The sequence below is a fragment of the Plectropomus leopardus genome, chromosome 4 (assembly GCF_026936395.1).
Source record: "Plectropomus leopardus strain MGB_pleo_1.0 chromosome 4, ASM2693639v1, whole genome shotgun sequence".
In the NCBI taxonomy this organism is placed as follows: domain Eukaryota; kingdom Metazoa; phylum Chordata; class Actinopteri; order Perciformes; family Serranidae; genus Plectropomus; species Plectropomus leopardus.
The window spans coordinates 33737377-33751910 of record NC_142179.1 but is presented as its reverse complement, the minus strand read 5'-3'; the positions used below and the strand labels follow the sequence as shown (position 1 = coordinate 33751910).

At 39.1% G+C, this 14534-nt stretch overlaps 1 protein-coding gene across 1 annotated transcript in view; it reads left to right on the top strand.

Annotated features, from left to right (window-relative positions):
• tacr1a (tachykinin receptor 1a) overlaps positions 1-14534 on the top strand; it is a 59224-nt gene that overhangs the window by 20449 nt on the left and 24241 nt on the right. The gene's annotated exons all lie outside the window — the stretch shown is intronic.

The following is a 14534-nucleotide window of genomic DNA, read 5'->3' as shown; positions in this document are numbered from 1 at the left end:
TTGGGTTCTAAAAACATTCTGAGAATGATACAATGCAGCAATGCAATGTTTTACTTGTGTTCTCAGCAGCAAGTTTTCTTGTAGTTCCCAGAATGTTCTTCTTAAAGTTAAGGTAACATTCTCTCACATAACATTACATTTTCATTTGAAAAAATGGTGATGTTTTAAATCTCAGTCCTCAATAACATGTTCTGAATGTTGCTTTTATAAAATTCTTCCTTTGTTCTCATGTAACATTGTAGGAATGTTTTATAAAAAAGAACATTCTATGATCTGTCACCTCTCAACATCATGAAAACATCCTCAGAATGTTGCAGTTATAACATTTTGTCAGCATTTATCCTTATGGGGACATTATATTTGAAATGATAATCATCTTTGAAATGTTCTTTGAACATTAGATTAAAATGTTTTCTTTAAAACATATTGCAACTTGTAGGCAACGTAAGCCGATGTTGTGGGAACATTCCCCGCCAGCTGGATAATAGCCCACATGTTCAACAGCATAGTATGATAACGGGAGAATCCACATATTTAAAAAATAAATATGCCTTTTATGTACGTTGTCGCACACATCTTTGAAATCTAAGACAAGATAAGATGATACTATATAGTCCGTTTCCACCGAAATTTGTCTGGCATACACAAGCTCTCAACAATCAACAGAATAGTATAGAAGACATTAAAAAATTTAAAATATCACATAAAACATCTTTAAGGTCGCCCCCCAGCAGTCATACAAAAGACAATACAATAAGTGACCATAAGCCCCTCTGACAAACACTGTTATGCGAGAAACATCATAGACGTACATTCAGAGAAACCCGTGTCCAGTCATAGAACACAGGTGGGATATAATTCCAGTCCATGTGGTGTTGATGATTGCAAGTCGATTTGTGCATTATGGGTATTTTAATGTGTTGTCACCTTCTAGTCATGCAGCAAGCAGCTAGCCAGATCAAAAGATTACACATTTTCTTTTCCAACTTGAGTGAGTTCTCAGCCTTTTTTTCTTGCTCCCCTAAAGAGGACATCTGTGCTGGATGATATTGCACACTGCAGTCTGCACTGAGCAGAAGGTGGATGGATTATTGCAACTCATAGAATGTTGGGAGTTGAACTTCTTGGCTTTGTTTTCCTCTGTTTTGCCTCATGTTGATGCTGTTGCTGTTCTGCCAGCCGGAGAAAAGAGACAGCGTACATCCAAGGTACGCTGAAAACTTTCATTGATGACAGACAGATGGTGCTTGAGGAATCTGTTCCAGCATCCCTCAAAGCGGCATCCTCTTGGCGCAGACACCCTGACCTGGGAATCCACCGAGGTCCGCAGCTTTACTATGATTCCTATTAAGGAGTGATCTGGGTTCACCGGACATCTTCAAAATGCCATGTTGCTGAGTTTTTCATCAACAAGTACTTCCCACACACAGCTCTCAGATGCTCAGCTAATGCAAATCCAATGATAAACAAGGTGAAACTGCACACTAAGCTCTCTTGTTATCTCTGACAGAGACAAGTTCAGTGTCTGCACTGGTGCTTATGGCCCTACTCACCCTCATAGTGAAGAACAACCTCCAGCTGACCCTCTTAGAGACAATTAAGCTCCTTCACATTCAGATCACAACCTCCATTACAACATTGGAGGCTGAGAGATGTTTCTGAAAAGGATAAAAGCATTTCTCTAAAACTTTGTCAAACAAACGTCTTAATGCGCTCGGCATGCCAGACATTCATAGTTTTAGGCTGCTCTTTCATATGCAGTGACAGAGCACTGCAATTTGCCTTATACGTAGTTGCCCAGATTTCTGCAGGATTGAAAAAATTGGGTGGACCCTGTTAATGACAATGCCCCAGAGACTTTGCCTTTCTTAATTTATTTAGTCATTATCATTATTATTGTTGTTACTGTTGTTGTTGTTGCTGCTGTTGCTGCTGGTGGTGATGGTGGCGGTGTTATTATTATTATTATTAGAAGTATGTTTTTATTTTTTTAGTCTTATAATTCCTATATTGTTGTAAATTAGTTGATTGCCTAGTTTGGTGATGGACTCGTACATTAATTCTTGTGCTTAATAACTATAAATAGTACAAGTTAATGTAATACAATAGAACTTGAATATAGATTCTGTAAAAATCCGTACAAATAAGCTAAGTAGCAGTAGTATGGTGAATGGTAACCCCGGCCACCAGTGTATGAACGTGTATGTGATGAGTAGGAGAGTGGTCGGAGGACTAGAAAGGGGCTATACAAATGCTAGTCATTAATCATTACCCAGATTACAGGAATAGGAAGCTAAAAATATAAGATTATGTTCTACCTGTGGTTCCCGTGGACCGCTGTCCAGGCAACAATTGGGGAACAAGGACAGGTCTGTGCAGAGCACCCAAACAAAAACACTGACACATCAACAACAGTGTGATAGTAAAATCCAAAAAACACAATTCACTCTCAGTGGTTTCTGTGACATGAAAAATACTTTCAGAATAGGCTGACTGATGTTTTAAAATACAAAAACGGACAAAATATGCAGAGCTACCTATAGAGCTGTTATCATAGCCCCACCTAGTGGAAAAGACATGCACCGCTGGCTTATAATCTTACTTTTAGCAAGCTGCATAAAAATCTTGAGTCAGACAGCTCTGAGACAAACCTCATCTTCTATAGGAGCATATGAGCTGATTTGTGTGAAAAGCTTGGTGTGAGCAGAAATCTGAATGCCCACCTGGCCAACTGTAGTTGTTTATCAGACCAAAACAGATTGAGGTCTGTTTTGGAGGAATGGCCCCATGTTTACCTGCACTATTCAACTTTGCTGAGAGCCAGCCAGCCGACTATTTTGTTTTGATTCTATAAATTCGCTAAAGAGCCTGTTCAAGCATCCCCTCGGGCAACCAAATATAGACCTGATTTTACATTGTTAGTCCTCTGAATTGCAGCAGATTTAGAGAGCTCAGCCCGAGGGCTGCACCAAATGCAAATTTCTAAACTATAACAGACAGTCGGGGATTTTATTCCTGAGGCATACTGAGTGTTTTTTCTGATTCAGAGTCATGCAGGTCAAAGTCTGAACTTCTACTGTGTATTCAGTTTCTTTCACTAGTTTACAGCATTATGATCTTCTTTTGTGCTTGAGTGTGGTTATTTTACTTCATGCAGCAAAAACAGTTTTTTTTCTTTTTTTTATATGGGCCATTCAGAAGAAACATCTCAGAGAGGTAGTACAAATTATGTGTTTGTGTGATTTTTGTCTCGAAGGGGGAACTTGCTACAAAGAATCCAGACCCTACCAAACATGTTGTGAGACTTTAAAAATATGTATATACTCAGACTGATATAGTTTACTCAAAGCTCAATGAATTAAAATTCATTCAAAATTATCCAGATTATGTGAATATGCCAATATTGTTGATTTCAAAAGATGAACTTTTAGACACAAGATGTCTCTAACTTCACTGTGAAGTCTATTTTCAGCGTTTGTGCACAGGACGTTTCATGTTTAAAAATCACACTTGTGTAAGTTGCATGCTGGGCCATGTAGAGACCACTGGAATTCCACAGGTGAATTTGTCCATTTGTGTGACTCAAAATGAGCTGTAACTGTAAAACCAAAGTCATTACGTGCACTCAGTTTCCCCCAATCCTCCATTTTTCACACCACCACCTCAGCTCTACCCATGGATGCAATATTTACAATAACCATACAGCCAATGACCTATGACGCCATCTTATCAACAACACCATATAGGTCGCCTTGTATTTCCTTAATTTATACACCTTTTCCATTAAAAAAAGTGTCCACATGCTGGTTTGTTGAACACGGGAAAGTATGCCGAGTATACCTTTCTGTTCTCTTTTTACTGTTGTGTCATAATTGACATTAAGCCCCAAACTAGTTGTGATTTCTCCATATCCTGCTCAACCAAAAGTGCCGGATGAAGAAAGGGAGGAGAGCTGGCATCAGTGTGAGGCTGACTTGACTTGGACCAAGCAAACAGCAAACAGGATAGACGGACCTTGTTGGGAGCCATAAGAACACAAGACTCTGAGGCAAATTCAGAAAATGCACTGCAGGAATTATATGATGCCACCAGCAGCAAAATGACCAAAGAACCAGATGGAACTTTCATAGTAGCTGCGGATTTTAATCAACTCATTCTTCAACTCCAAAGATGCATCAGGATCAAGGACAAATGAAATTTCATTTTTTAAACTTTGTTAAAAAAATTACTAAGAAATCTACCTTCTAGCTTCTACCTTCAATATGTGCATACGTTCCACTGAGATTAAACGTGGGCACAAAGAACACACACATCATTCTACACAGTGAAGCTCAAACATCCAGGTGAATTTGACTAGAGCGGAATTTTCAGTAAAATTACATTTAGACAAACTTTAGAATTATTTTTCCCACGGGCTGCTCTTTGTATATAATTTTAAACTTTGTGAGTGCCGTACAGGTTTGGCAAGAAGCTTGCTTGGCAGCATTGGATTTTTGTAATACATTAGATTCAGGATAGTTAAGGCAAGCAATAAGAAAGATTTAAAGGCATTATGTGACCCTGATCTGGCTGTTCAGGGACAGTCAGGTCTGAGTAGCCACCTTTCCTCCAGATATCATCTTTCACTGAGTTACTAAAATAGAACCAACAGCCTCTCATATCATACCAGTGACTAACCATAAATGTGAATCATTTGAACACTCTGTATTTATGCTTGGCTTGTACAGATGAAATGGCAAAAGCTGTCATTGCGGCTCAAGCGCGCCAATTTCATCTCCCCTTGCCCCATGATCTACGATCAAAGAGAAGGCGAGGAGATGTATTGTTGTACACACAGAATCCTAGACAAACTTGTGAAGCTGCTTTAAAACACAGGATAAATGCAGCATGCCTGGAAGTGATTTATTCACACTTTGTGCCACCCCAGTAACTCCAATTTCTTCCATTTGTCTTTTTGTAATCCCACTGGCACAACTGGCCGACGCACACATGAAGGCACAAACACAGGTTCAGTTCCACAAATGCGCACACAAGAGCAGTTCAGCGGACACAGAAAAACACCCACGCAATGACGCACATATGCAGGCACTCAGACACACAGCAACACGGCTGCGATCACAGCTCTGCTGATGGCAACCTCTCAGCTCATCAGCAACAGTGTTTACCCTGCTCTGCTACCAGCCTGCTATTGCCTTCCCCTTCCACTGCCTCTGTCACATTTCTCCATGGAAATATAGTTTGTTGTGAACAGCGCTACAGCAATTTCATTGTTCATTAAGGGGTGCCAGCTGCACTTATTACTTTTTTAATGAAACTGTAATCAGTGACACATAGGAGCAAAGTGAGAAGGCAGCAGTCATTCAGCCCGCTGCTGAAGTTGTAAATGACACATCTGATTAAGGCTGACCCTGGGTCAGAGCCCACATGTCTGTCTTTCCAGGTGTTGCCCCGCTGCTGCTATCAAAGTCACCCTGTCTGATGGCCTGTCTGCTGCATTTGCAGTTAGTTGGAATTAGCAAGCGTGGTCTAATAGCAGAGTAGGCTATTAGTAGATGACATTGTTTGTGAATGCACACTTACATGGATGACTGTTGTACACCACCAACCCCATGACATAATCACAATAACACATAGAGACATGAAATTACAGTTTGTCCTTCAACCTGCTACATCTTTGGAGATGAAGGATGAGTTGGCCAATATCTCCTTTCCCATTGTCAGTAGGGCAAAGCTGTGTACAATGCTTTGCAGCGAAAAGGGCTTTATTGTTGTCACAGCTCATCTCTGCATGCTGTAGTCTCATTACATTTGTCCATCGCTCAGCACTACGATAGGTGCATTAATGTTGCTTTAGCCCCTGGAGCTACGGCAATTAGAAGGCCCTCCCTTCACAATACGCCACAGCAATGTAGTAGCTTCCTGTGGTGCTGCGCAGAAGTGTGGTTGTGTTTATTTTTGCTTTAGAACCTAATCATAGCAAAACAATTTTAAAAAATGCATTTTATTTCTTGGAGTCACTTCTCCTTTTCTTCATTCACTTTCTTGCTTATTTGACCATTGCTACTCTCTTGAGCCTTTTTCTGCGAACATGTGCCCTGCAAACCTGAAATTATCTAGACATTACTTTAAAAAGCTGTATGTGAGAAAGCAAATGTCCAAATCAGTTGGATTAGATATTAAATTCACTCTACCCTGCCAGCTCCCTAGTGTAAAATTCAGTGTAATGTCTGATTGAGCTCATGTTTGATTACAGCAGGTAATTGTCCGTAAAACTCACAGCAAGCAAGTGGCTGTGTTCACGATGTTTCTATCATGAGGCTCATGTAAAACTGGACGAAAACAAACATGTGGGGGTGAAAAGAAAGGCCATTTACACAAAAAGAGGCAAACCTGATTCTCCGGACATTCTCTGGAGTTCATATGAAAAAAAAGGCTTCAGCTTTTCTCACCAAATAAAAATGTACTCATTCTGGAGAATCTTTCTCACCTTTTTTCATCTCCAGAAAAAATTGCTTCACATATGAGAATAAGTTCAAGAACACCTCACAAAATAGATCAATGCTACACTGAAAAAAGACACACACACAAATAGTGGATACACTTGTAACACTGGGTTTGAAATGCGGTGGGTGGACAACTCGAAATGAGAAGAAAAAGCAGGATAAAGACATTTCTCAATGTCCCATATTATGCTCACTTTCATGTTTATACTTGTGTTTTGGGGTTTCTACTAGAACATGTTCACATGCTTTAATGTTGAAAAAACGTTATTTTTCTCGTACTGTTTGTCTGAATATATCTGTATTCAACCTATGTCTCAAAAACCTTAATTTTAGCACCTTTCTTTCTGTGAAACTCTCATGAAAATCCCCAGACTGCGCTGACTGATCAGTGTTTCCAGGTCTTTCAGTCTTTTACGTCTGTGCTCTCAGTATCTCTGCGCTGTCACTTCAGGCAAGGAATGCTTTTCACAGCATTTTTGCAGCACTTTCTACCTTTTTATAATGTAGTTGCAATATCCCAACTTCACGGATATCCTGAAGGCTTGTTTAAAGGCACAGTTTCTGAATACCGACTGCACATTTCTCAGTGGATTCAGTCTTTGGATACTCTCTCAGTCTTTTGGACCTTTACATGCTTTATAATGATACAGGATTTTTAAGCAGCAATTCTCACAATATTAGAAAACATGTTCCCGCTTTGCAGTGGACTTCCATGTCTACATATTGAGATTACAGGATGGCGCTGCTGTGTTGTCAACACAAGAACATGGTGGGATTACGCTGCACGTGGTTATGTTTAGGCAACAAAAGCACATTGAAACCATGCTGGGATGTCAAAAAATGCACATGCTGACATGTATGGTTAGGTTTAGGCAGAAGAGGCACATGGGAAAGAAAAACATCACAGTCAGACAGGTAGCAGATTCCTGCATGAAAGTCCAGGGTTTGTTGGATCCATCCACTGCCCCTCCTGTCTGCCCTTTAAGGACCTTTGTGCTCCTTATATTACATCATTACCAGCAGTGTTTCAATATGACATCATCTAGCAGCGTATCATGGAGACGTGACAGGTTCCGTCTGGCTGCGTTCTTAGCTGACACTGCCCGTCCACATATAATGCTGCCAAGGCATCTTCTGGTTGTCAGACAGCATATAATAACACCCTGAATGGTTCTGTTTGGCTGCGTTCTTACCTGACAGTGTCCAGTGGTGTATCACGCAAGCGCAAAAAGTGGCTTTTGGTGTTGGGATCTTACACACAGAGGACTGCAAAAGTGGCAGTAATTGACGACTTTGTAATGAGAATGGGCTGGAAACCCAGAGGTGGAGTCAGTAGATCATCATAACTGTTTTAAAGACACAGATGAAAGTCTCTAAAGATGTAAATAATGAAGTCTGTAAACATAACTCACCATTGAAATTAATGTATGAATTTACGTCCCCACACACACGCACATTATTAGACACACACTCACAGAGAGGAAATCACGTGCTGAGCACACCTTGTCCTCTGTGATCTCTCTCTACTAAATTGGGCTTCACACAACACGAGCCTGAGATTAGTGCCAGTGAGGCAGAGTGGAGCGCGGCGTCCTGTTACCTCCAGTATTCTTTCGCCTCGGCTGGCAGGCAAAGTCAAGACAACAGCTGCCCTTCCTACGAACACACACATTCATTAATTATGTATACTTATACAAACAACTACATGTTTAAATAAAAAGGCACAGTTTAATTATGCATGTAATCATGCATTTCTTTCACATAACTCACAATTTAATGCTCATGTTGTGTCAAATAGATGTTGATACACTTCATTTCCTGTATTGAGCTGAGGGAGAGCTCAGCCACTTATATTTGTTACATTTGTATTCATATTCACACTTGCACATTCACACACACACACACACACACACACACACCAAGAGCCAAGAAAATAAAGACATTTGAAGCATGTTTGTCCGCTGGGGGAAAGGGAGCAGGCAGCAGCACTTGAAATTAAAACAACATAAGTTAGTGTGTATAATTTATCAGTGTGTCTGTGGCCTCTGTTGAAGGAGGTTTTATTGATTCAGCTTGTGTGACAGCGAGGCGACATAGTACAGATCCTATTCCCCAAAGTGTCATCCATCAATAGCAGTTCAGGGTCTGTTGGGGCCCTCTGGGGAGAGGGAGTCCCTCTGCTCTTACAAGGTAACACTTCAGCTACAGTTGGTTTGATGTAAATGAAAAATGTGTATTGTATGCATAGAATTTTTTTTTTTTTTTTAAGTATAATAGAACTACCACCCCTGGTAATAGTAACAGTGGTGGAATGTGACCCAGTACATTAACTCGGGTACTGTAGGCCTACTTAAGTACACATTTGATGTAGTTGAGTATTTAAATTTCATGAAACTTTACACTTCTACTTCTCTACAATAAAGAGAAAAATATTTTACTTTAATTTATTTATCTTACAGATATGATATGATATCAAACAAAGCAACTAACAGTATGGAAATAATAAATCAGTTAGAATTAGTTAAAAATAATTTATAATAATTGTATTTATTTTAATGCAGAATATAGGGAAAATATAGATAGTGGATGAACAACTAAAATCGAGGGCGTCCATGGTTAATTACCCTGAGCAATATGGGGCTTTGGTGCCTTGCACAAGGGCATCTCAGCAGTGCCCAAGAGGCAAACCAGCACTGAAACACCCTGTGGAGATTCCTAAAATGTGTGCAATTTTGCAGCCTAACATGCTGACTGTATATCCTTCCCTCATCAATCCCTGCATTGTTTAATTCCATTTTTGCTAGTTTGCAGTCGTCTGCTTCCTTTTCTTTGCTTGCACATCGCTGCATTTCTTGGCACGTAACCGTTGCCAAAAGTCAATAAATGTGATAACGTTAAACCGGTCCATGTGTTGTGTTAACTGTTAATCATAAGGAATACAAGCCATTCAAACACCAGAGGCGTTTATAAAGCTTGCTAACCCTACCAGCATGTAAGAGGCATTAACTGGGACCACTACATTTAGCCAGTGTTCTCATATTAATACTTGACAAGGCAGCTGCTACCACAGTTGGGGGTAGTTCAAGCAGACACATTTAAGCTCATTTTGAGCATAAAATGCATTTTGTGCTCATAAAATATGTATTGTAGAAAAAAAAACACCCATATTAATATACTATGAAGGATATTGGTATGATTTCCCATTTTATTTTAACCCAAACCATGATTCTTTTTCCGAACGTAACAAGAATGTTCCTATGGTAACACTGTTATAACAATTTGCACAGCCTACAGTGTCAACACACAGCAACATGGCCACAGATAACCTTGCAGGCACAAGTAGTTTTGTAGGTCGTAACGATTTTTATAATACAAACAAATAACAAAACACAACAAAATAAAGACCCCATTGTGAAAACATTGCTTCATATTGCCCCTAGTTCCCAAAACTTCATAGATTACCTGTAAATCTCATTCACTTGTATCGCCGGAAAGTTTTGACAAAAGAAGAAGAGCAATAAACAAACATGAATCTAATCTTCTGCAGTATGTATAAATTGCAAAGCATTTAAATTGTGAGTGTAAGCTGTTTAATCCTGGCAGCTGTCTGCAGCAAGACTCAGCCCAGCAAATCCAATAATAATACTTAATAACACACACACCTGCTGCCATGATTAGAAATAAATAGTACAGCAACATATATCAGCAAATATGTGTTCTCATTTTAGATATGCGTACTTCTCATAGATAGTTGCTGTTTGTTTATGTGTGCGTGTGTATTTGTGTGCATGCGAGCGATCAGCATTGGCACAGTAAAGAAATGTTTTTCATCTTTTCAACTAACCGGTCTACAGTCAGCATTTGAAGCCACAAATGTCTCCAATTTGGAGAAAATCACCAGACAGAGGCTCCCTTTGTTAGTTGTTTTCTGCAGTTGAAATGCACACACAGCAAACCTTAATGTCAGAGATGAAAAAAAATAATAATAATAAAAATTTTTTTTTAAAAAACTGTGCAAAGCAAAAGCCCATGTTAGCAAGTCACTGTGAGGTCTGGGAATAACAGTTTGTGTTGTCCCTATTTATTAAATATATAATATGTACTATTTCTGTATTAAAATGTCAAAAAAATGACTAGACATATGTTATTTTGATGAGTTGTGTATTTACATAATCCCCAAATGTTTACAGCAATGTTCAAACCAAGAGAAATCAGCCACCATGTTTTAGCGCACAGATCACCACAAAGGCTGAATAGCATCAGAGGAGCTGGTGGCGATGCTATTATATGCTATTATACATACCGGACGCGTACACATGAAACGCTGAAGTACAGCATAAGGTAGCCTAATTATACAATGTGAGTGCGCTTGTGGGGCAGATGGGTAGGGAGGTGGATTGGTCCCACACAAGTTCACTTCCTGTGTGGATGTGTGTTTTTTTTCTACACCTTGCCATTTGCCTCTTTTGTCTGAACCTGTCCATGACTTTGTTGCCTAATGTTAACCATTGTGACAGTCGCACTGGTTTTCATGACCTGTTGAAACACAGCAAACAACAAACTGTGCAATTTCATCCCACCATGTGCATTTGTTGACATCCCGGTAAGGGCATCCTAGAGCGTAAACAGGTGACACAGAAGGATACCTAAAATGCCATACGTATAAACAGAGGGTCACTGACAGAGGGCCACGAAGTGATGAGTTGGGATGAGAACATATTGGTAGGATCATGCCCACATAATACTTTCTTCTCCATCATTACTTTCTTCGTCTTCTTAGTTGTGGCGAACCTTCTGTCAACACATTCACATCGCGACCACATAGGTCACGAGACAGACCACAGTGCATGACGGTCTGCGGCATTTGTAGGATACATTGTCTGTTTTCTACATTTTGGGGTGTCACAAGATGATTTTGTAGTGCACAATATAGTGAATGAAATGTGGTGTATATAAAAGAACTATAAAGAATAAAGTAAATATAGTCTTTATTCTTCTGTGAATAGAAGTATTTTTACTTTATTTGTTATCATTCTTTTTGTATTACTTTTTTTTTGCTATGCTTATTTTGACTTAACCCTTTTTCTATTTGTGAGTTGCCATAAGTTGTCAATTTCCCTGGTGAGGGAAAAGTTGTATGTTACGTTATGTTATCTTATGTTGTCTTATCTCTAAATTTACATTTAAGTTCGGCACTACAATACAGCTGACTCACTATAATAGTGCGCTATATAGTGGACAAGTGTGCATCCTGAACAGAGCTTAGTTGAGTGACTTCTCAAACTTTTTGGCTACACCTGGGAAGTTTTAGGTGTGTCCTAATAAAGGGAATAAATACACATGTGACACAAATCTTTTGTATTTCATACCTGTAATTAATTTAGATCACTTTTTCGAAACTCAATTTGACTTTGGATCTTTTTCTATTGACTATATTAAATCGACTTTGATTAAATGTTGTTGAATATAAAACTTTCAAGAGGGGATTGCTTTGTACAAGTGCTGTTTTTATTCTAATGACTTAACTCTTGGGTACACCTTGGGGGTAATTAGTTGCATTCAGCAGCTCATTTACATTTCTGTTGTAGTTCACAGAAGCTGGCTAATCTTTGTGGCCTCTCATTAATAACACATTTTGGCTGGTTTAATTTTGACTCTGGATTCCTTTTGTCATGGTACTTTTGTTTTTATTTGTAGAGTCAAAAATCCCTGCAAAAAAGGTTTTTTAATGTGATGTTGCAAATGATACCAAACATCTTACCACCTCCAAAGCCACTTTAATCATGCAAATCAGAAGGATCTGTAAATTTACCCATCAACTTTCTCTGCATGATTAATACTTTGATGATTCACTGTCTGGAGGACTTTGGAGGAAGGAGCACTTCAGGATGAGTGCATATGCCATTGAGATGGACACGGCATCTGGTTTCAGTGTGTCATTTTCAGCTTTTTTTTGTTTTGTTTTAGGGAGGTACAGCATTCAGAGATGTGGCTGTTCAGCTGTGTTGAAACACAGCAGGCGACTTTGGACCTCTCTGTCTCTCAGAAATATGACCATGACATCTTCACTCAAAGCCTGATCCTGGCCAGTCATACTGACACAGCTGACTTTTTCAAATAAAGAAAGTAGATTTGCTTTAATAGTGTCTTTAAAATAAAAAAGACACCCAAGAGCTGAGAAATTACACACATGCTTAAGAAACAGGAGAGCCAAGAATGGAAATGCTGATGTCTTTTCTTCTTCTTTTAATGTGTCCCAGTTTAGAGAGTCCCTGCATCCTTTTAGCTTTTAACAAGACCGCGATAGATTAACAAGCCTTTCGCTTTTCCTTTCCATCTTCAGGCTGTTGTGTAAACAGGCAATGCTGATGAATTGCAAATGTGAATGAACTACCTGGTGCCCTTTATATTAAGCCTGTTTTTCATGTAAGGGAATTAAGAAGCTGTTACAGCCAATTTCACACCTCTCTGACAACAAACCCAATAAGGGATGCCAAAGACACTGAGCACAAGATGCATTTAATCTGGTTACATTTTCCCCCAAAAAGGTGCTTACATTCAGCAAATAACAGATGTGATTCACAGTATGTTGTCTTTTCTCTTCAATCTGAACTCCAGAGAAACACTTACTTAACCACACATAGTCAAACAGTTTCCCCCAAGCTCATATGGGCACTTGTACGCATACAAATCACATTTCTACAAGTAATTAGATTGCGGAAGCCTCAGTTTTCTCTGAATTGATTTTTCCCAGCCTTGTGGTAAAGGTTATCTGTGCCTTGTGTGACCCGCTGCAGTGTGCTCTGGCTTAAGTTAACACTTTAAATAGTGTTTTATTGCAGAGGCGTTGCAGAATGCTTGACTTCTTGGTTTAATTAAAGATTAGATTTGACTGCGTTTCTCCTCTCCACTCATGTGGAGGGAGAGGGTAAAAAAATCCCAGGTGTCACTAATAACATTAACGATGGCTCTTACTCATTTAGACTGTGCCAGTGAGCCGACGCAACACAGCCATGTTCACAGCTGAGTCCCAATTACATAGACATTTTAAGCAAATTGAGTATGTGGCAGAAGTCTGGCAAAACTAAGACAACTTAAAAAAAGTGAGTGTGCATGTTGACACAAAAACTTGCTCTTTGAGTGGGCTATTGATGTATAATATTTTCATACATTTCAATGCACAAAAGATATGGAGAATTTTCCCACAGCCGAAAAACTTTCAAAATAATTGCAGACATCTGTGACAGCTCAAGAAAGCTGCTGAAAAACAAAAACATAAAGACAAAATTTCACTGTGAAAGTTTCACTATGAAATACCCAAAAGCCCCAGATTTGTTGCACATATTGCATAATTTCCTGTTAGTAAACAGGACTTGACCTCTTGTATACTGAATGAAGAAAAAAAACAGGAGACTATGGTTGTGAAATTGTAGAGTAAATACTCAGTTTGTAGTATCATCAGTAGCTGATTTGGCCCTGCACAGCCTGCTCCATCCACACAGGTGTTTTCACTCTGTTTTCCTGATTAGACCTCCTCTCAGGACAGTGTGGGTGCACTCAGACTGTGACATCTCTCTCACTCTGTTGATAACATTGTTGCACCTGTTTAGGCCTGATCACATCAGAAAGTGGTACTGCCAAGTTCATGTGAGCATCCTCACAAAATAGGCAGCAGAGGTGATGAGCAGAGGTTTGATGATGTAGTGAACTCGCAGGGTAAATTGTTGGTGAAGTACATGGCAAACAGTAACATAATCACAATAGCTCTGCAGCAAAGGACACATAGAAATTGTCCTGTTACTTGTGCTGATATGTGACTTATGAACAAGTAGAATTCATAATGGAGCACACCAACCCTTTGAGATCTGAGTAAATTGGTTTGATTTTGATGGCATTTTATAGTATAAGTAAAGGTATAGTTAAGTATATTTTTCCTATACATAATTTTAAATGTATGATTTCAATAATTATGAATATAGTTAGTATAGTTTTGCGAGCATTTTTTTTTTTTAAAAAAAATGCAGGTGTTTA